This window comes from Podarcis pityusensis (assembly GCF_964106645.2).
Source record: "Podarcis pityusensis genome assembly, chromosome: 8".
Lineage (NCBI taxonomy): Eukaryota > Metazoa > Chordata > Lepidosauria > Squamata > Lacertidae > Podarcis > Podarcis pityusensis.
In genome coordinates, this window is record NC_138033.1 from 10,878,461 (window position 1) to 10,901,236 (window position 22,776).

The window sequence follows — 22,776 nt, forward strand, 5'->3', positions numbered from 1 at the left end:
AGGAGGTGGTTAAATCTTGAGGTGCCAGCATGAACTGTAATCACTTTAGCTGGTAATGGGCCGATAGCATAGTTTCCAATGCTCCCCCAAGTCAAACAGACTCCCTGCAAGTCAAGACCTTTGGCCACATGAGGCAAAGGACAAGAAGGTGCCTCACCTCCCATTCCATGTACAAAAACCAGCCAAAGTAGCAGATGGATCTTAACTTCAGTGTTGGCAATGGGATAGCATCCTTGGCTACATCTGAAAGTAACAGGCTTTCTTTGGGGTCAGGCCTATGGCTAATAGAGCTCTGTTCTCCAACACCTTGCTGCTGGTCCCTGTTCTACTAGCACAGCCTTCAGCAACCTGGAGCCCTCCAGTAGTCCAGAACAACTGGAGGGCACAAGTATTTGCCACTTTGCCAAATGGTAGAGCTGGTCCTACTGCAAGAAGAAAACCAGGTCACCCAGGAGAAATGTTCTCTGCACTCAATTTTTACTTAATACATGATTATCTCTCTGTAGTTTGAGGTGGTTCAACCTAACCTCCCAGCTCATTGCTACCTTATTCAATAGGATGTGTAGATAAGGCCAACATGTTGAAAATGCAAAACCCCGGCAAATATTAGAACTCAGCCTTCATCTGAACAACATGCAACAAGAAGCCAGGCCGAATTTGAATAAGTAAACCTTACTTCTGCAAGTGGCTGTTCACAGATGCACATTCATTGCTTTATGACTGCAATGTCAGCTGATGACTTGCATTTGTGAATGATCTGTCTTAGAGATCACATAGCACAGCAAGGTTTGCACATGACTTCAGGCACAACGCATTACAGTGGAGTCAGTCAATTATGAGTCATTGAATACTGAAGTGAAAAGAAACACATAGTCACGGGGTCTGGGAGCTGCCCAGTCCCCACAATAGGGCCCTGTAGACCTGGGGTCTGCATTGCCATTTTATCTCTTGCTTGAAGGCACTGTGTCTTTACTGGACCCCAGACAAAGTGAGCGGGTGCTCCTCCGTCCCATATATTGGTGGTCTCCTTTGGGATCTCATGCTGCAAACCTCTCCACACCTCATGAGTTATGCCTCCACCCCCACCCTTCTCAGAAAATGAGCGGGCTTTCTTAGCCTTTATTCATTGAGTGAGGGCCAAATAATATTTTCTTTGTAATTTTCTCTATGGAAGAAAGGGCTTTTTCTGTGCCAGCAGTGCCTCATGTATGGGACTCCTTGTTCCAAAGGGTTTTGGCTATCTCCCTCTTTATTTGTGCTCTGTAGGCAATTTAGGACATTGTGTGGTATTCAACTAATTTTACTATAAGTGGACCTATTGAAGTCAATGGACTTAACTTAGTTGTGTTCATCAATTTCAATGGGTCTACTCTGAGTAATTATTATTATTATTATTATTAATTGAATTTGTATGCCGCCCTAAGGGATTACCACCCGTTCCTTTTTAAACAAGCTTTTGGTTCTGTTGCTGCTTAATATATCGGTTGTCAATGTGTTCCCTTTTTGCTGCTGCTTTTAGTTTGGTCATTTGTGGTTTAATGGTTGGGTTACTGTTGATTTTGTATTTACAGGTCGCTTAAAGCAGCTCCTTTGTGGAGGAGACAACTGAGGCACAGACTTCTTTTGAAACGAATGGCTACATACCACAATGAATGGCTCCAAAAATTAGAAATGTGAGGCACTTGTACTTGCTGTTGCTTCCTGTAATGTCCTGGGCCCAACTGCCTGCCTGAAGTGAAGCGTATCTGCATCACTGAGAGGCAGCATGATGCCGGGGTTAGAGTATGAGATGATGACCTCGGAAGCCAGGGTTCAAATCCCCAGTCACGCTGGCCGACCTTTTAGCCAGTCACTGCCTCCCTGCCTTACATGCCTCACAGGGCTGTTGTGGGGGTTAACTGAGGAGCGGGAGAGCCATGCACACCATCTTGAGATCCTTGGAGAGAGAAAAGGGGGATCTAAATGCAATAAACAAATAAATCAGTGGGTCTCTTGCTGTTGCAGTTTATGTGACTAAGGGTACAGGAAGCCTCATTAGACTGGGTCATGGGTAGGCAAACTAAGGCCCGGGGGCCAGATCCGGCCCAATCGCCTTCTAAATCTGGTCCGCGGTCAGTCCGGGAATCAGCGTGTTTTTACATGAGTAGAATGTGTGCTTTTATTTAAAATGCATATATGGGTTATTTGTGGGGCATAGGGATTTGTTCATTTTTTTTTCCAGAATATAGTCCTGCCCCCCACAAGGTCTGAGGGACAGTGGACCGGCCCCCTGCTGAAAAAGTTTGCTGACCCCTGGACTAGGTCCATGGGTCCATTAAATCATTGGTCCATGGAGCCAAAATATGGGAACTAAGAAGTGGAATAGTTGGGAGTTACCTTGGAATGGGTGTTTTTAATAATTTTCTATATACAGCTGTCAGATGAAGAAGTTCTCCTTTGTTTCCTTTTCCTCTTCTTGGCTTGTGTTTTTATTTAGATTGGTTTTTTCATATCACTGATATTCTAAAAAGACATTGGGTATTTGATATTAACCTTTGTATATCTTTCTTTCAAACTTAAATAAAAGCTATTGTTTAAAAAGAAGAAGGTGCATAGAACTAAGTATTGTCACTCTACGCAGCCTGGCACCAGTCTTTTAAGGGTTTCAGGCAGGAGTCTTTACCTGAGCCTGCCAGGGACTGAACCTGAGATCTCCCATATGCAAAAGCATATTCTCTGCCACTGAGATACAGCCTTTCTCCAGATTCTCATGACCATTTCCCGCCCATGAGCACTTCTATTTTAGTTTGCATGCACTGGAATTAGAAGGAGATTACGCCTTCTCTTGAGTGCTTGTCTCCAGACCTACATGTGGATTTGGAGGGTAACTGAAATAAGGAGGTTGCATGACAAATAATGCCTGAATTCTGGATACATGTTCCTGCTGGCATCTGGAGCACACAGTTTTCAGCCCAGATGAGATCTGTGTCTTACCTCTTCACATATGCCTTTGGTTGCTTCTCACATGACTTATTTTACCCCCTCCATGGAGATTGTACCCGCAATGGAAAGAGGGAAAACTCGTGCCCCCCTCTCTTATAAGACTACACCCAGCAGTCACCCAATTAAGTTTTTTGGGGGGATTAGATTCAGAGCACAACACTTCAGGGAAGGATCATAGCTTTGTGGTGGATGGTCTCAGCATCAATCTCCGTCATCTCAAGGTAGGGCTGGGGATGCCCCCTATCTGAAACCCTGGATAGCCACTGCCAATCAATGTAAATACAGTAATGCTGAGCTAGATTGATTGACTCAGCATAAGGCAGCTTCCAATGATTCTACTAGGATAGGTTCCAGATTTTGGGGGGGGGGGGAGGGAAGCAACTCAATGGAAGAGCACTTGCTTTGCATGCAGAAGGTTCCTGCTTGGGCTACTGCAATGCACTCTACTTGGGGCTACCTTTGAAGGTGATCCGGAAACTACAATTAATCCAGAATGTGGCAGCTAGATTGGTGACTGGGGGCAGCCACCGAGACCATATAACACTGGTCCTGAAAGACCTACATTGGCTCCCAGTACGCTTCCGAGCACAGTTCAAAGTGTTGGTCCTGACCTTTAAAGCCCTAAACAGCCTTCGCCCAGTATACCTGAAGGAGCATCTTCACCCCCATCATTCAGCCCAGACACTGAGGTCCAGCTCCGAGGGCCTTCTGGCGGTTCCCTCACTGAGAGAAGTGAGGTTACAGGGAACCAGGCAGAGGGCCTTCTCGGTGGTGGCGCCCGCCCTGTGGAACGCCCTCCCAGCAGATGTCAAGGAGATAAACAACTATCTGACTTTTAGAAGACTTCTGAAGGCAACCCTGTTAAGGGAAGATTTTAATGTTTGATGTTTTATCGTGCTTTTAATATTCTGTTGTGAGCCGCCTAGAATGGCTGGAGAAACCCAGCCAGATGGGCGGGGTATAAATAATAAATTACTATTATTATAAATTATTATTCCAGGTGCAACTGCTGGTAACTCTAGGCAGGACTGGGAGCTTTCTTAGTCTGAAACAGTGGAAAGCTGCTGGCAGTCTGTGCAGACAATACTGAGCTAGATAGACAATAGCCTGACTCAAGATAAGGCAGCGCTGCTGGAAGATGTAGTCCAAAAGATCTGGAAGGGGTAAGGTTGATAAAGGCTGAGTTAAACAGTGTGTGTGCACAAGCACGTGTGTGTGTGTGCATATATATGTGTGTGTGTGTGTGTGTGTGTGTATATATATATATTATGTGTGTGTGCTTGTGTGTGTGTGTCTATATATATTATCATGTGTCAATCACACACAGGTGATAGCCCACCCTTCCTTCTGCAGGAGCCGAGGGTGGTAGCTCAGTACTGACCTGGAGGGACTAATACTCTCAGCCTTAGTATAAGGCTGCTTCCTATGATCTCCTTCTCAGGGCCAGACCGAGACACGACACCCCTTTCCTGCTAATGAACAATGGGGGATTCCACCAGGTGTTCCTTCTGTGCAAGCTTTATTGAAGTGAACAACAGCTGCATGAGAGCAGTTTCCTGGTGGACGCCGGAGTCCCATGGGACATAGCTGTCAACGTTCTGCCAGAGTGGTGTAATAGTTAGAGTATTGAACCAGGAGGAAGGAAGACCCAGTCAAATCCCTGCTTGGCCATGAATAAGGGTCTTTCAAATTTCAGTGGCACGCTATGCAAGGCCAAAATTTGGTGCACACACCCAACCTCTCGCCTTCCGTTCTGCTCAATTCACTATGTTGCAACGCTCTGTGGCAACCCCTAGGCTTGGCTCCCAGTGCGGCGGAACCAGCCACACTTCTCAGAATCCACCTCTAACTAGTGGTACAGCCACTACTTCTCGGCTTAATCTACCATAGATTATGGTTATTGGGAAGAGGAGAGAGCTGTATGTGCTTGCTTGAGCAACCCTGGTGAAAAAAGCAGGATATGCATATAATAAATACCGTATTTTTTGCTCTATAAGACTCACTTTTTCCCTCCCAAAAAGTAAGGGGAAATGTGTGTGCGTCTTATGAAGTGAATGCAGGCTGCGCAGCTATCCCAGAAGCCAGAACAGTGAGAGGGATTGCTGCTTTCACTGCGTAGCGATCCCTCTTGCTGTTCTGGCTTCTGAGATTCAGAATATTTTTTTTCTTGTTTTCCTCCTCCAAAAACTAGGTGCGTCTTGTGGTCTGGTGCATCTTATAGAGCGAAAAATACGGTAAGTAAAATCCATAGTGGTGCCCCAAATCCACTGCCTGTGTGGTTAGCTCATGATAGGGTTGCACCGGTTTGTATGGCCATGCTAACGGACATCGTAACATGCACTGCAGCCTCCTAACTAAGCTGAATTGTACATTTCGGGCGTTGGATTCCCTTCGGTGGCTTTTCGTTGCCGTTACGGCATGGGCTGGTTTGTTGCCGCCGAAGCAGCCACATCCCTAACCAGCAGGGAGGGTTCCCACGCAGGAAAATAAACTGCCAAAAGCATGCATCACAGGAGCGGGAAAAGACTGACACAGAAAGAAATACTGGCAGGCCACAAACACATGCAAAGATGAGAAACCAGAAGGGTGCAAGGCATACCAGCCAGCTTGCTCCTGCCTGCTCCCCCCACCCCCTCCACACCTGCCTGAGTCAGCAGTAATGAAGGTTGTAAAGAAGAGGGATGGAACCCGTCAAAGAGGAGATTGGTTCTCAAGTACAACATCCTGGCCTATATAGCCCACAACTCTTCTCCCCGCCTTTCTGCAGCGAGCGTCACGGCCCTCCCTCCTCACCGTCATTCCTGGAGAGAGGGCAAAGGATGCAAAAATGGCATTGGCTAAATCGGGAAACAGGTGAAGATGTTTGTCTCTCTTCTGGTCCCAGGGAAGGTGAGATACAAACCAGGTAATGCAATGCGGAGGGTTTTGTGTGTGTTTTTTTAAAACAGATCTGCTTCTGTTTATGTAGGACGGGGTGAGGAACCGAGGGCCGGATTAGCTTCTGGGCAACCTTCCAAGGTCCACATGCCAGTGGTGGGCAGGGCCAGATGTAAAAGTGGGTGGGGCAATAAATGTAAATGTCACCTTGGCCCGGTAGGCTAATTTCTAGAAATAAGAATAAGAATTTTCTTAATTATACCCCACCCATCTGGCTGGATTTCCCCAGCCACTCTGGGCAGCTGTCAACAGAATATTAAAAACACGATCAAACATTGAAAACTTCCCTAAACAGGGTTACCTTCAGATGTCTTCTAAAAGTCAGACAGTTGTTTATTTCCTTGACATCTGATGGGCGGGTGCCACTACTGAGAAGGCCCTCTGCCTGGTTCCCTGTAGCCTCACTTCTCGCAGCGAGGGAACCGCCAGAAGGCCCTCAAAGCTGGACCTCATTGTCCGGGCTGAGTGATGGGGGTGGAAAGGTACTTCAAGTATTCAGAAACACTCATATACCCTCAGTCTATCCTCCAGCCGCACAAGACAAAAGTATTCTGAGAGTTCAAGGACACATTCCAGAGAGCCAATGTGGTGTAGTGGTTAGAGTGCTGTCCCAGGACCTGGGAGACCAGAGTTCAAGTCCCACCAGGGTTCAAGTCTCCACTTGGCCATGAAGCTCCCTGGGTGACATTGGGCCAGTCACTTCCACTCAGCCTAACCCGCCTCACAGGGTTGTTGTGGGGGATAGAATGAAAAGGGAGAGAGCCACGTACGCCACCTTGAGCTCTTTGGAGAAGAAGTTGGGATATAAACGCAACAAATAAATAAATAAATTGCACTTGGGCAGAAATACTCAGAATGTTGAAGCAGGGATTGGTGAGGCATGTGGCCTCGGGTCACAGTGTTCCAAGGCCCAGGCCCAAAGACCTGGATGGCTGCATTTGTCGCCTCAACCTGAGGTTTCCCTGTAGCCCAATATAGAGACATGCAAGCTTTCCAGTTTACACAGAGCTCTTCAACAGGAAGCGTTATGTGGGATTTGCATACTAGTCCTACTTAGACCCACTGAAATCAATAGCACTTCATGATCCAACCATATCTACCTGTAACCGATAGACAGCCAATGTAGTGCTTTCCTGACGCTGTAGGACTACATCTCCCATCATCCTTCACACTTTGTGCATGCTGGCTGAGGCTGATGGGAGTTGGAGTCCAACAGCACCTGGAAGCAGTGCTTTTTTTCCTGAGGGTACTCAAAGGTATGCCGTACCAGCACCTTTGTTGTTGTTGCTAAAAAGTGTGGCATTTACCGTATTTTTCGCTCTATAAGACGCACCAGACCACAAGACGCACCTAGTTTTTGGAGGAGGAAAGCAAGAAAAAAAATATTCTGAATCTCAGAAGCCAGAACAAGAGGGATTGCTCCGTAGCGAAAGCAGCAATCCCTCTTGCTGTTCTGGCTTCTGGGATAGCTGCGCAGCCTGCATTCACTCCATAAGACGCACACACATTTCCCCTTACTTTTTAGGAGGGAAAAAGTGAGTCTTATAGAGCAAAAAATACGGTACTGTAACAACTTCATGGTGAGTACCGGGACCTACCGTATTTTTCGCACTATAGGACGCACTTTTCCCCCTCCAAAAATGAAGGGGAAATGTGTGTGCGTCCTATGGTGCGAATGCAGGCTTTCACTGAAGCCTGGAGAGCGAGAGGGGTTGGTGCGCACCGACCCCTCTCGCTCTCCAGGCTTCAGGAGAGCCCCAGCGCCAGCCCCACAAGGTCGGGGGACAGAGGGAGGGGAACGCCGCCATCCCGCTGTCTCCCGAAGTGGTTTGGAGGCTGACGGCGGGGAGACCCCGCCGCCGGCCCCGCAAGCTCCGGGGACAGCTGGGAGGCGCAGCGCGTCTTCCTGCTGTCCCCGGACCTGATCTCAAGGCGGGCGGCAGGGAGAAGAGCGCTTCTCCCCGCTGCCTGCCCCCAAGCTCCGGGGACAGCTGGGAGACGCAGCGCGTCTTCCCACTGTCCCCGGACCTGATCTCAAGGCGGGCGGCGGGGAGAAGAGCGCTTCTCCCCGCTGCCTGCCCCCAAGCTCCGGGGACAGCTGGGAGACGCAGCGCGTCTTCCTGCTGTCCCCGGACCTGATCTCAAGGCGGGCGGCAGGGAGAAGAGCGCTTCTCCCCGCTGCCTGCCCCCAAGCTCCGGGGATAGCTGGGAGACGCAGCGCGTCTTCCTGCTGTCCCCGGACCTGATCTGAAGGCGGGCGGCGGGGAGAAGAGCGCTTCTCCCCGCTGCCTGCCCCCAAGCTCCGGGGACAGCTGGGAGACGCAGCGCGTCTTCCCGCTGTCCCCGGACTTGATCTCAAGGCGGGCGGCGGGGAGAAGAGCGCTTCTCCCCGCTGCCGGCCCCACAAGCGCCTGGGGGGGAAATAATTTTTTTCCTTTATTTCCCCCCCAAAAAACTTGATGCGTCCTATGGGCCGGTGCGTCCTATGGTGCGAAAAATACGGTATTTTTCTAGGAAAAAAAGCACTGTCTGAAAGTCATTGCATTGGCGACCCCTCCTGCAAACCTTTAGCTTATTATTCTCTCCAACGCTAAACAGATTAAAAACATGAATATGCTTGGTTAGCACCCGAATTCTTATATCCTGGTCCCAGCCCAAGACCCCACCACACACAACGACACATTGCTGAATGCCACCAATGGCATCTAGCCCCGCTCCCGTTACAGTAATTTAAAGCCAATGGAATGTCTGTTCTTTCAGTTTAAGATCTATGTGAAAAACATACAGTATTCTACCCCCCGTTTAAATTATACAGCAGCTGCAGCGTATAAAATAGCAGGCTCTGCCTTAGCGATCATGTGCCCTTCTCAGTGGACGCTCACTGGGTCTCCCTCCCTAGAAATGGCTTCTTCCTTGTTGCCCATCAGCTGGCAGCTGAAGACTTTCTTGTTCCAACAAGAAATTTTGGGAATTTACTGCTTTTAATTAAAGGGTTGGTGCCGTGCTGTTTTTATTGCAATTATGTGTATGCTTTAAACAGATTTTATATATGTATTTTGTTTTAATTCTACCAATGTTTAAATGCTTGTAAGGATTGTTTCCCACCCTAGGTTTCTAGTAGTTCATTTTTTATCTGTAACCCGCCTTGAATCCCATCAGGGAAAAAGGTGGGGTAGTAATAATAATAATAATAATAATAATAATAATAATAATAAATGTGCCTTAGTATGTCTTAGGGAGCAATCCTAGAAGAAGATCCACTAGGGTGAGCTGGGTTAGGATCCAGCGCATCTCTGACTGAGCTGTCTTAACTGCCTCAACCTACATTCATTCAGATATACATCAGTATATTTTTCTTATCCCAGCTCAGCTGAGACCCAGCTGGCTGAGCCAAGCTCAGCAGATCTTAAAACAATGTAAGCCCTGGGGAAAGGGAATTCTGGGGCATGGCAGGGGCAAGACCAGAGAGGAGAGGCTTAGTCTGATCCTGAGCCTATACAGCTTGGTCATGTGACCTTGGTGTAATTCAGTCACTATTTTAAAGGCTTGTTATCTTTCTGCCAGGCTTAGGCCAGCTGAGCCAGCAGTATCCCCACAGCTGAACAGAGTTCGGATCTGGTGTAACTTTATGCCAGCTTAACCTACAGTGGCTTGCTTTAAGCCGGATTCTTGTGTATAGGATTGCTCCCTTAGTGTTCACGTCCATGCATTGCCTTTATGTTTATATCTGCCACAGTCACAATGTCACACAGCTATTCCTCACTCAGAAATTTATAGCGCAATCCTAGGCCCATATGCAGCACACTCCTAGCTGAGTAGATATAGGACAGCAGCATTACTGTCTGAAGAGCACAGGGAGGTGGCTGAACCCTGAACAATGGCAACTTTTAATAAGACATTCCCAGCAGACAAAAATAAGGGGCTGCACCAGAAATATAGGACCACTGGGGATAAACATGGACTTTGGAAGCACGCCATTTAAAGAGATGAAAGGAAAAGTGTGCGCACTTTAACCACTGAAATAAATCTTCTCCCACCTTCCATGGTACTGACCAATGAATGTGAAGATACTTGGATGGTTGCAAAGCATTTTGGACTTCAAAATATTATTTGAACTGTTTGCTTTTTGTTTATTTAAAGAATTTTAAGCAAAAGACTGCATAAGATTGCTTTGTATGCAGGCTTTCCCACACCTTAGATGCTGAGGGTCATATTTTTGTCTCAACATCATAGACCAAAAGAGCCCTGATTTTTCTCAAATCAATATGCTTCCTTTAATTTGATCTGTTTTTCACTTGAGGATCCTTGAACACACACTCCCTGCTTTGGTTTCTGGAGACTTGCTGTCACACAGCTCGCAAAATCCCCGTTTCAACGTCGAGTCTTAATGTTTAAAGCCCTCTGTCCTTTCCTCCTCCTTTTCAGCCCTTATTTTCCCATTGTATCTCTTTCCCATGACCTTTGCTCCTCTAACTTTACCACCCTTGGCCACAGCAAGGCTTCAAGGACATCATCCATCCTTCTGAGCTGCCCACTAGGCCAGGAGTTCCACCCCAGTATACTTATATGCAATAGTTGTACGTAGTGGCAAATTCAAAAGCGCATGGCCCCTTCACGAAAGCCACAGCCATGCCCCTTCACAGCCACACCACTTCTAAGATTATACAGTAAGCTTATAATTATACAATAATAAGGGATGCATTGCAGATCTCCATGTATTGTCTCTCAGCTTCCTTTCCTATTTTCTATGCACATACATGGGCAAACAATTTGGAGTGCTCCAATGTCCTCTTCTGAGTTAAGATGTTCCCCCCGCCCCTGAAGTTCCAACGTACGTAACAGAACCTACACACTCTTCTCTGGAAACTGAAGCACTTTGTGTTTTCAGCTTTCCTAAATGCTTAGCTTTGGAGCTTACAGTGGCCAGACAGCTCCCCTTTCATGCTGATTGGGTGGCACTAGGGCAATGGAGATAGGGACTCTGCAGGGAACTTGCTGCATTCAACCCCTGCCCTTTAACCATGGCACTACTGCCTATATGATGCCACCACCGCTCACCCGTCCTCTCTCAAAGCCAACGTTCCTTTGGGAGCACCAGCTGAGAAGCCTCCTACATGCAAACGTTTGCTCATACTCCTCAAGTCACTTCTCTCTCCTTCAAACCTTTCCTCCAGGCCCAGTTCCTCCTTCATCTTCCATTGCCCAAACTTTTACTGACACCTGATTCTTCCTCCAGTTGCCAGTCAGGGGACTTTTCTAATCACCCTGATTATGCTTATTTTACTGAAAGTACCACCGCAGGTGTAGCAACAGCAGCACCACCAAGACCACCACTACCAGTAGCAGCAGAAATTTCATGACAGATTCTCTGGAGACTTCAGCAATTATCCCATCACTAAATAGTCTATAAGGATACAGGCATGTGGGTTAGGGGAAGACAATTCCCAACTGGACAGGTGTGCAGCTAGTTCGCATTTAGAGTGTGGGCATGTCAGTAGTTGCTCAGGGCAGAGCAAAAATGGCCTCCCAAAATTTTCCACCTTGCTAGTGAGCGGTGAAATGGGGGGGAAGCAATGGTGTGGAGCTAATTTCCTCTACCAGTAGTACCTTGGGTGGGTGTTTGTGTGTGTGTGTGTGTGTGTGTGTGTGTGTGTGTAAAAGAAAATGATCTTCTGAGAAATTCCAGCTCAATACAGAATTGAAACCCTACCGCTAGTTCATACTAGTTAATGAAGGAAGCAATGACCAAAGAAGAAAGAGCTGGAAGGAGGAAGGGAGCAAGCCCCTTGCTTCCTTCAACAATACTAAATTACAGTACGTGTATATCAAAGCACGATCCACAGCAGTGCCTGAGATTCTCCACCCTATTTGTGAGCAGCAAACAGGCTGAAATTCTCCAACTGTCGAGTCTGAAAAATAATATTCACAGAATCCTTATTTTTTAAAAAACACCATTGTCTTATAAGTTTGGGTCCAGTTCTATTTTTGAAAGCTGTTTCTGTTGGAAGCGTTGGGATTCAACTCAGCTTTTAGTAAGACTGGGGTGGTTTGCATGGATTGGAGGGAAGGTAGATAGTAGAGAGGGGGAACCCCCAAGTTTCTGACCTAACTTGCCTCTGATACCTCTTAGAGATCCTGATCTCATTTCCTACTCCTCCCTTCCCCCTTCATCCCACCACAAGAGAGGAAACATCTTGTGCGACTCTTGAGATCAAAGACCAAGCGAGACCCCTGACATCTCAAACTTTGTTAGACAGAATTAGGGACCCTTTTACCGTCAAGCATGTGTTTTGTAAAATAAATGAAGCTTTCTTATTTTCCCCATACTAAATGTCTCTGTATGGTTGCTTCGAAGCATAGGTGTGTTCCTGCCAGGTATATCTGTGTCAGGGCACAGTTCAGACTTCCGCTGGTGGGATGTAAACTCCACATGCTTCCCATTGTTAATCTCCAACTGTTGAGGAGCAGTGTTTAGAAAAGTATTATTAATTAATTAATTCAATTTGTATACTGCCCGTCATCTGTAGATCTCAAGGCGGCTCACAACACCAACACATCCATTCTCTCACTTGTTTAATATGTAATAATTTACCCGAATGAACCTTACTTATAGATTGAAGGGTTACAACACCTCCAAGATAACCAAATTATGAACGCTGTAGGTGAGGGATGGGCTGTTGCTTATATTCACAAATGATGCCCTCAGCCCCTGAGGACATTTACCTAAAAGTAAGGCTTTTCAAGGGATGCAGGTGGTGCTGTGGGTTAAACCACTGAGACTAGGGCTTGCCAATCAGAAGGTCGGTGGTTCGAATCCCCGTGACGGGGTGAGCTCCCCTTGCTCGGTCCCTGCTCCTGCCAACCTAGCACTTCGAAAGCACGTCAAAGTGCAAGTAGATAAATAGGTACCGCTCCGGCGGGAAGGTAAACGGCATTTCTGTGCGCTTCTCTGGTTCACCAGAAGTGGCTTAGTCATGCTCGCCACAAGACCCAGAAGCTGTACGCCGGCTCCCTCGGCCAATAAAGCGAGATGAGTGCCGCAACCCCAGAGTCGGTCACGACTGGACCTAATGGTACCTTTACCTTTACCTTTGAAAGCTATATTCCCATGCACACATCGCTCCATTGCATTGCACCCAAAAGGTGACTTCTTTATGAAGTAAATGTGCACAGGAACATCTAATGATGCGGACTATAGTCCATGAAAAATAAATGCGTCAATATTTAAGATGCCACAAAACTCCTTGTTGCTGAAAACTGGGGGAGGGGGAGGAGGGATAGTGATTTGTGCTCAGGTCCTGCTTGATGGTTTCCCACGGTGGGGGGGGGCACCTGGTTGGCCACTGTGAGAACAGCATGCTGGGCTAGATGTACCATTGGCCTCATCCAGCAGGCTCTCCTCTTTTTTTTGTTCTTAAAGTAGGTGGGAATGTGTAATAAGACGAACCCAGAAATGACATCCTATAAAACGCGAGACTTTTAATCTCAGGGTCGTGGGGTTCGAGCCCCACATTGGGCAAAACATTTCTGCTGTGCAGGGATGATCCTCATGGTCCCTTCCAACTCTACCATTCTATGATAAAAGAGGATTGTAGCTAACATTCATCCTACTCAGAGTAGACCCATCCAAATTGTCCTTTGTTTCAAAAGGCTTTCCTCTGAGCAGGACTAACCCTTGATATGATCCAGACATAGAAACCTGTCATGGTTCAGGGGAGTTCAGAAGTCAGAACCATTTTTATAAGTTTCAAGTCCATCCTGTCCCTGAATCTCAAAGAGCACTGATGGCAACACATTTACATCAAAGTACTCCGTAAGGAAAATTGCTATCATGCCCATTTTGCAGAAAGCAAACTGTGGCTGAAGGTTGCACTGCTCAAGACCACCCAAGGGCTCCATTGCTGAACTAGGAGACAGCGCTCAACTTGATTCCCAAATGCTGGGCCTAAGCTCTGGAAGCAGTTCAGTAAAGACAAGAAAACGCTACTTGCAATGTCTTCAGAGCCTTTCCTTCACAATTAACCACAATCACGCCCTGCACATCAATGGATTAATTCACCACATCTGAAAGGCGCAAGTAATAATAATAATTTATTATTTGTACCCCACCCATCTGGCTGGGCTTCCCCAGCCACTCTGGGCGGCTTCCAACAAAGATTAAAAATACATTAAAATGTCACACATTAAAAACTTCCCTGAACAGGGCTGCCTTCAGATGTCTTCTAAATGTCAGGTAGTTGCTTATCTCTTTGACATCTGATCGGAGGGCATTCCACAGGGCGGGCACCACTACCGAGAAGGCCCTCTGTCTGGTTCCCTGTCGCTTTGCTTCTCGCAGTGAGGGAACTGCCAGAAGGCCCTAGGCGCTGGACCTCAGTGTCCGGGCAGAACAATGGGGGTGGAGACACTCCTTCAGGTATACTGGGCCGAGGCCGTTTAGGGCTTTAAAGGTCAACACCAACACTTTGAACTGTGCTCGGAAACGTACTGGGAGCCAATGTAGGTCTTTCAGGATCGGTGTTATATGGTCTCGGCGGCTGCCCCCAGTCACCAGTCTAGCTGCCGCATTCTGGATTAGTTAGTGGGTAACAGTTAGTTAGTGGGTAACAGTTATCCTACCCTACCCTTGGCCACTTCAACAGCCATTTTAAATACCAAAATGTATTACACCCCTTTTCTAGGACAGGCAAGGTTGGATCTGCACCTGCAGCAGCAGAATAATAAGGTGGCATGGTCCTGAGGTGTGGAAGAGAGAGGGCTATACCGCTTCAAGAATGCATAGGTGGATGGGAGTGGGGTGGGGTGGGGGGGATGGGATGGGATGGGACGGGACGGGACACACCCCTCTGGCTGCTCCCCTACATTTAGACTTAAGCCCGAGGGCAAATTCTGTCATGTTACTGCTCTGTGTAAGCTGCTCTGGGGACCTTATGGCTGAAAAGCGGGTAAAAAAAATGGAAACATAAATAAATGCTTTAAAAAATTATTCTGGCACTTGCACAGACAAAGAGGCTGAGGCTATGACCTTTCTGTCTTGTGCTGGACTGAGGTATGCCTCCCTCCCCACCACCTTCAACATTTTTTTTTTTTTGCAACCCACCACACCACCTGTTGTCTGAAGTGGGTCAGCCTACTGCCACTCACTGGATTCTGCTGCACTTCTAAGAGGGCTCTGGCTTTGGTGAGTCTCCCAGGGATGATTATTCCAAAATTGATGGTTGGCCAGCCAGCCAGCCAAGGAGAAGGCCTCTTTGGGTGCCTTTGATGCCTTAACATTATTAGAGGGTCAAAGAGTTTGGCTTCCAGGCTTCCTGGAGCCTCGGCACCGTTCTCTTCCAAAAACCAATCTGCACTGAAGCCAGTCTGACACGCTAGCCTTTCTAGGGCAACGCTAACTGTAACGTGTGGACAAGGAGATAGATATCTTCCTGACAAGCCCACCAATTAATAATACAGCTTTCTTTTCCCTCCAGAGATAATTTAAGCACTTTGGGTATATTGCATGTATAGTCTGCATAACGAATGGCTTACAGACCTTTCCCCGGGGTTTTTAAATAGAGCTAGGTTGTATCAAAGGCAATGGGAAAAAAATGAATTACCGTATGCCCACCAGCGTTTACAGGAGTGGCACTGAAGGTTGGTTCTATGTCTCTCCTCCTTCTCCCCTCTCGGTTAGAATAGGCATGGAACCTGATTGCAAAACGCGTGAGAACTAGTGGAATGATGAACTCACATTCGGTGGAAGGTAGCAGAACTTTAGACAACAATTATAGCTTTAGCCCTGAATGAGAAGGATTGAGGGGGTGGGGGCTTGCATAGAATTAATTCACAGTGGGATGGTGTGCCTGTGTGAAAGGAGAGACAGATAGAGAGGTGGGAGTCTAAGCTGATTCGCAAAATCCTCTCTTCGTGTCTAAAACCACGAGTATTTCACTACCTCTCCATTCTGCGATCTGGTGATCCACTCACCACGCCGCTAAGAAGTCGAGACAGTTTGGTTCCATTCATTTCAGTGAGGATTGTCCGGGTGCAGATCCAATCCATTCGGTTTTAACTCGCGGATGGATCTGGCCGTGTAAGAAGAGGACGCAGATATCCACACTTTGAGGGGTGCACACGTGTACGTGTGAGCCACCGCAGCCCTTATATTCATCCCCATGTTTGTCCGAACGGTTCCCCGCCGCCGCAACCCCCCCCCCAGGGTCCTGCGAGCAGGGGAATGCTATTTTGTGTTTACTCGGAAGTAAAACCCTGCTGATTTCAAGCTAGTGTGCTTTAGGATTTGCAGCCCTAGATTGTAAGCTCTTTGGGACGGAGACCTCTCGCTCGCTGTCTCCTATTGCGCGATGTAGATTTTCTGCTATTGTTATTCGGAAACTGCGCCACATATCTCGCTACATCTAAGCTTCCCTAAGAGGTATTTCCCGTTACTCACACGCAAGCGCACATTTCAAGATGGGTCGGCTCCATTGGGGGGGGGGGACTAAGTTCGGGGTCCCCCCCCCCAGCGCTTGACTCAAGCCCCCCCCCCCGCCAAGCACTGGAAATTCGCTTCTCCTCAGCCAGTGTTCAATTTCTAAAACGAGAGGTCCGGGTTTCAAGACCCCTAACCTACTGAACTCCTTTTCTTCTGATGCGTATTTGCTTAACGCGCAAGCTGGAGATGGAAGAAGTTTCGCCAAGTTAAACTCAAGTCCTCCACATCCAGCCACCGCTCGCTTGCTTGGTGGGGATGAGGGTGGATAGTATCTGTGGAAGCCACATCACACACGCTTCGTAATGTGAAAGGTGGAGAAGCATTTCTCCTGGACCTCAGGTGGCCGCCTCCTTCTCATACCATCCTGCCAGCCAACCTCATGACATTATTGGTAGGGAAAAAATAATCACAGCTGAAGGTGAGCCACCCATGATTTGCGGTGTTGGCGGCAGCCAGACTTGGCAATTTATAGGTCAGGCTTAAGGAACTAGTGGCTGAAAGGCAAGTGGGGTCATGATGACCCCAGAAACTTCGGTGTGATCTCAGTGATCCCCCTCTCCCACCAGCCCAGCTGCTCCTCTCTGCATTTCCGGGGCACCACTTCCCCAAATGCCCGGGTCCCTGAACTCCCTCCAGTTCCATACGCCTCTGGTTTCACCCCACGCACAGCCCAATAATATGCATAGATGGAGTTTCGCGGGCCTATGCCCCACAGCCACACTCTTGGATCCATGGGGAAGGAAGAACTTCCACTTCTGAGATTTTCAGATGCAACCTCTGCTCCAAAGGAGAGAGTTCTACTCTTCCACCTTTTACATAAGACGACGATTACTACTACTACTACTACTACTACTCTATTACTAATAATAATAATAATAATAATAATAATCTTGAGCAAAAGTATTGTTTAGCTCTTGGAACTTCGAGTTCCAAATTCCAGGAGACACACAACCCCCAAATACTACTTAGCATTTATACAGGGCGCTTTCAGCGCAAGTCTCTGCATGTTTACTCAGAAGGAAGCGCCTCCACACTCAAAGGGACTTGCTCCCAAATAAGTGTAAGCACACGATTGCAGCCTTAGGCTGCAAACTTATGCTGACGCACTTACCTGGGAGTAAATCCCACTGAATTCAATAGGGCTTTCTCCTGGAATACGATTGCCCCCTTAGGGCGCTTAAAGTGTTTGGCATACGTTACCTCAGTGGTCTTCACAACGGCCCTGTAAGGTGGGTAGTTCAGTGTTTATTACCTTGGATGGCGGGGGTGGAGGCTAAGAATGAGCGACTTAACCCTGGCCACTTAGTGCTCACACGGCAGTGGAGAAATTTGCACCTGGGACTTGCTGGTTTCCAACGCCTGGGGAACGCAGTTCCCTGTTATTATCACCCAATCTGCAGAATTTTGGGGTGTGTGTGAGAGAGGGATGTGTTGGGGGGTTGAGTTTCAGCAAGAACGGTTTGCCTAAGGCCATTCATTGACTTCGAGGCTGAGGTGGAATTGCAATCGGGGACCTGGGCGGCTCACAGCTCAGTCTCTTAACCACTACATTGCACGGGCTGCGCGGTCTCCTCTTTCCAAAGATTCCCTTTGGGGGTCTTCCTCCCTGCTCTCTAGCCCTCTTCCATTTCCCCCGGGGTGGGGGAGAGGGAGGTTCGGCCAGCCCTTCTCCCCCATCCTCCGCCAACCCCCCACCCCACCCCGGTCGGCCCAGCTGCCCCGAGGCTCCCGCTCCTGCCCTCCCAGAGGGGCGCGTGTTTGCCATGCCAGGCGCGTCCGCAGCCCGGCCGGCTCTCAGGCGCAGGGAGGCAGTTTAGCGCTGATGGATACACACACTTGTCTCTTAATCTCCGGAGCCTCTGATCAATACGCTATTTCCCTTTGTTGCCAGAAATTTCGATCCCCTGCCCTGGAATTAGGTTCCCTGCCTTAATCTAAACGGAAACCGGCTTCCAGTTAGCTGGGGAGCGAGGAGGGGAGGGTGGAGAGGGGAAAAGGGGAGGGTGAGTGAGCGAGAGGAGAATGGGAAAGGACAGGGGGAGAGAGAGAGAGAGAGATGGGAGGGGAGAGGAAAGGAGAGAGAGAGAGAGAGAGAGAGAGGAAGAAGGGATGAGAGAAGAAGCAAGAAGGAGGGGAGGGTCGGAGCACGAAAGGGTGTGAGGAAGAAAAACGAGTTGGGAGAGGAATGATTGGGTGGAGGGTGTGTAAGTAGGGAAGGAAAGAAAGAAGAAAGGAAGGGAAGAAGGAGAGATGGATGGATGGACAGATATCACAGACCTCATTTCCTCCACTTTTAGAAGTGGGACCATAACTCCCTGCCATATGAGCCCCCCCCCAACTCCCCATAGAAGCACCCACAATGGCTTAACTTCCCCCGCTCTCCTCAGCCCACTTTCCCAAGAAACTTTCCCAAGAATTTGTTACTCACTGTTCTCTCCCGTCACCATTCAGGCAGTCTCCAAGTTGAAGTTCTTTGGGAGGGTGGCTTTGCTGCGAGGGGGCGCGCCGGGGAACTGAGGTGGTGAGGGGTTTGGGGTATTATTATTTTTTGCCCGGGGTGGGGGAAGGTTTGCTTCTTGAAAATGAAATCAGAATAGTTAGCCTTTTCTGGAGAGGGTGAATCAAGAGTTTTGGAGGGGGGAAGAGACAAAAGTGTGTAGAGGAAGGAAGGAAGGAAGGAAGGAAGGAGAGAGAGAGGGGGGGGGAGGAAAGGAAAGAAGATCGTCTTTTGGAAGAAGGGAAGGAGCCTGGCAGGGAGAGGAGAGACGAGACGGGGAACAGGGGGGGAAGAGAGAGAGAGAGAGAGAGAGCGAGCGTGGGTTGTGGGATGAAGAGAAGGAATTGAAGAGACAGGAGGAGGTGAAGCCCCTATGTGTGTGACTGAGAGGCAGAGGAAGCCAAGGGATGAATCAGAAAGTGGCGAGGTGTGTCGGGAGAAGGGAGGAAGGAGGAAGGGAGAAATGGAGGGTGGCCGAAGGAAGGAAAGAAGGGAGCAGGCGGGCGAGAGGGAAGGTGGCTGTGCGATCGGGGAAACTGCGAAGTGTCTCGCTGGTGGTGTGTTGCTGCTGCTGCTGCTGCTGCTGCTGCTGGTGCTGCTGGTGTGTCTCTTACAAACGCGTCTTTCCCCGTCGATAGCAGGGGAGGGAGAGAGAGAGCCGAGGCAGAAGCGAGGGGGAAAATATATGTAGGCTACGCCAGTGCTTCGGATCGATGGAATATAATTTTCCTCAAACTCGGAAAATAAAGTTCATAGCTGATCAAATTTGAAAACAGATGTCGAATCGCGACTCTAAATAAGATTCGATCCTTCTGAATGGACTGTGGATAATATTTGGCCGGGCACTTGATGAAAATGACTGATTTCATTTAGACAGAGAGAGGGGCTGGGAGCCACCAACCTGTTTGCAGAAAATGGGATTTGTGTGTGTGCGTGTGTGTGTGTATATCAACCCCCCCTTTCCAATTCTGACCCCCCTCTCCCTCTCCTCCTTTTCCCTCAAATTTTGATGGATGGCTTTAGGGACCTGAGCATGCGCCCCTTCCTCCAGAGGGGAGTTGTGTTAGAAAAGTCCCAGTTGAGACACAGGCAGATTTGTGTAGCCTTTTGTAGGCGTTTTAGTCCCCCCCCCCCCCAGGCCTCAGCACTTCCCCACACACCCCAGAATTGGGCAGCTGGGGGGTGGCTGAGGGGTCCTCTGTTTCCATCAAGAAATGGCACAAGCCTCTCTCTCCCTCCCACACACACACACGATATTTAAACACAGCGCTGTCAGTGACACCGATTCACCAAAGACCTTGGTGACAGAAAGTTCCCAAATGGTAGCAGAGCTGAAGCCTGACATCTGTATTAAATACCTAAGCTTTCCCGAAGCGATGCTGCATAAAAGGGCTCCTGGGCATGTGCAGAGTGCCTGCCCCCCCCCACCGTGAAACCACAGCTTGTTTCTTAAGAAGCAGGCCTTCCTGGCTTGGCTTTGAGTCAGATTTCAACCCCACACTCTGTGTCTGTCTGTTTCTTTTATTTTCTTTAAGAAATGAAGCCTCCTCTCTCTCTCTCTCTCTCTCCTTTAAGAGCCCAATCCCATGCCTGTTTACTCGGAAGTAAGTCCCACTGGGTTCAATAGGGATGACTTCTTCAGGAAATGGAGCACGTGTCTGCAAACCTATGCCCACCTAACCAGGGAGCAAAAGCCCCATGGAGCCCAATGGGATTGACCTCTGGGGCAGCGCGCTGCTGCAGGAGTTAGGATGGAGAATTTGGCCCAGTCCCTCTGCTCGCCTCCACGGCGTATGTGCAGGAAGCTCTTTCCAAGTGTCTCTTGGACACCAAGACCCAATATATTTAACCTCCCTCTTTTGAACTGGGAAGGTTCCCTCAGTGAGGCTGTGTGTGTGTGTGTGTGTACACGCGCGCACGTTGTGGCACACGTCCCACCTCAGCACCAACAAGCAGCAATACACACTCTCACAATACAAATAGTCCAGAGTAGTAGGTTCTCTCTCTCTCCTTTTTTCCCCTTCTCTTTTTTTTTGCACTCCCTGCTTGCAATAACAATTAAATATCGACCGCTTTCCCACTCCAGAGGGTGCTGGAGAAACTGCCAACTGCACCCAAGGTATTTTCTCTCGCGCTGTGCGCCTATATATATATATATATATATATATACACACACACAAACACACACACACCTCCTTTCCTTTTTTTAAAGACCTGGGCTTGGCTAAATTGGTGGGAATCTAAGGGAGGAAGGCTGAGGGGAAATTTATGTGCAAAAGCTTTCCAAGATAGCAAAGCAAGCGTCAAATGTGTGTGAGAGAGAGGGGGGTTGGGGAGGAGAAGAAGAAGAAGAAAATCCTTCGCAGGGGATAGAGAGGGTGGAAGAGAAACAAAAGAGTAACAGTCCCATAGACAGAAGGCTCGAGTCTTTGGGTGAGGAAGGAGCCGTGAGGGGACCATAGAAGGAAAGGAAGGAAGGAAGGAGGTGGCGGGAAAAGAAAGTCGAGAAAAGTCCAATTAAAATCTAGTTAAGCCCTCAGAGCGCGTGGGCAGGCGCGAGCGCGGGAAAGTGAGTCTGCGCGCGAGGGAGAGGGAGAGCGCGCTAGGGAGGAAGGAGGGGGTGGCGGCTGGGAGGGGGTCGCGCGTGTGAGAGGGAAATTGCGCGGGAAAAGGGTCCGCGCCAGAGAAAGGGACGTGGCTCTGGAGCAATGTTCGTGTGTGTGTGTGAGAGAGAGAGGCGTGCGTTAACGTCTGAGGGCACGCCGCCGTGTGAGAGAAACAGGAACGGATGCGCGAGCGCCAGCCGCGCTAGTGTGAGAGAGTTTTGTGGCGATGCGCGTCGGAGAAAGCATAGGGACTGTTTTTAAGAGGCGTGTGTGGTACATAGCTGTCAACGTTTCCCTTTTTTTTAAGGGAAATTCCCTTATTCCGAATAGGATTCCTTGCAAGAAAAGGGAAAAGTTGACAGCTATGGTGTGGTAGTATTAAAAGAGGACGCCGTGTGAGGAAAATTCGTCGGTGACAGGACACGTGTGTGTGCGTATTTGCGCGCGCGCGCACCAGAGGACGTGTGTGTGTGAGAGAGAGAGAGAGAGAGGGGGGGGGGGAACTGTTTAGAGAGGTTAGGAATAAGGAGAAGTCCCCGTCAGAGGGAGTGTGTGTGTGCCAGGGGGGAACGTCCGTTTGAGAGGAGTGCGTTAGAAGTGTGCCAGAGGCGGAGGGATGCCATATATGTGAGAGGGGGGGAAATTGCGCGTGTGTAAATAGGTGAGAGTGAGTGAAGAAGGCGTCCTGAGGGGAAAGGAGCGTGTTGGGGGAAGATATTGAAGCCAGCCGGGCTGGTGGTGTGAGGGGAAAAGGCCTCTCGAAGGGCCGCGCTGCGCGTGCAAGAAGCCCAAGCTGTGGCGCCTGCCAGAGGAAAGGGCGGGAGGGTCGCCACCGGTGCGCAGCTGAGAAAGTATTGTGTGAGGGAAACTGCGCGCGCGTGTAAGAGATGGGGGCAGGACGGGAGGCAATAAATATGTGCGGGGGCAAAGGACGTGTGAATGGAAGATCGCGCGCGCGCGAGCGTGTGTGTGTAAGAGGGAGCCAGGGTGAAAATGTTTGAGGGCAGGTGGATAGGGAAGACTGCATAAGTTCTACCACTGTTGGTGTGTGTTGTGTAGGTACACACACTCAGCTAGGGTTTACACACACACACACACACAGAGAGAGAGAGAGAGAGAGAGAGAGAGAGAGAGAGAGAGTATGTTGGCTGATTCATAGGTTTTCTTTACCAAGCCTTAATAAACAAAAAAAGCCTTCTCTCTCTCTCTCTCTCACTCACACACACACACACACACACACAAAACAGCTGAACTGGGGCGGTGGAGAAGGTTGGAAG

At 48.8% G+C, this 22,776-nt stretch overlaps 1 protein-coding gene across 2 annotated transcripts in view; it reads right to left on the reverse strand.

The window, feature by feature from the left end:
* ERFL (ETS repressor factor like) overlaps nt 1–22,776 on the reverse strand; it is a 154,879-nt gene that overhangs the window by 57,453 nt on the left and 74,650 nt on the right. Inside the window, exon 1 of one of the 2 annotated variants that reach the window (XM_081019068.1) lies at nt 18,825–19,052. The exons of the other annotated variant lie outside the window; for it this stretch is intronic. The gene's annotated coding sequence lies outside the window, so the exon portion shown is untranslated. Of the gene's footprint in view, nt 1–18,824; nt 19,053–22,776 lie in introns of those variants that run through there. 2 annotated transcript variants of the gene reach the window in all.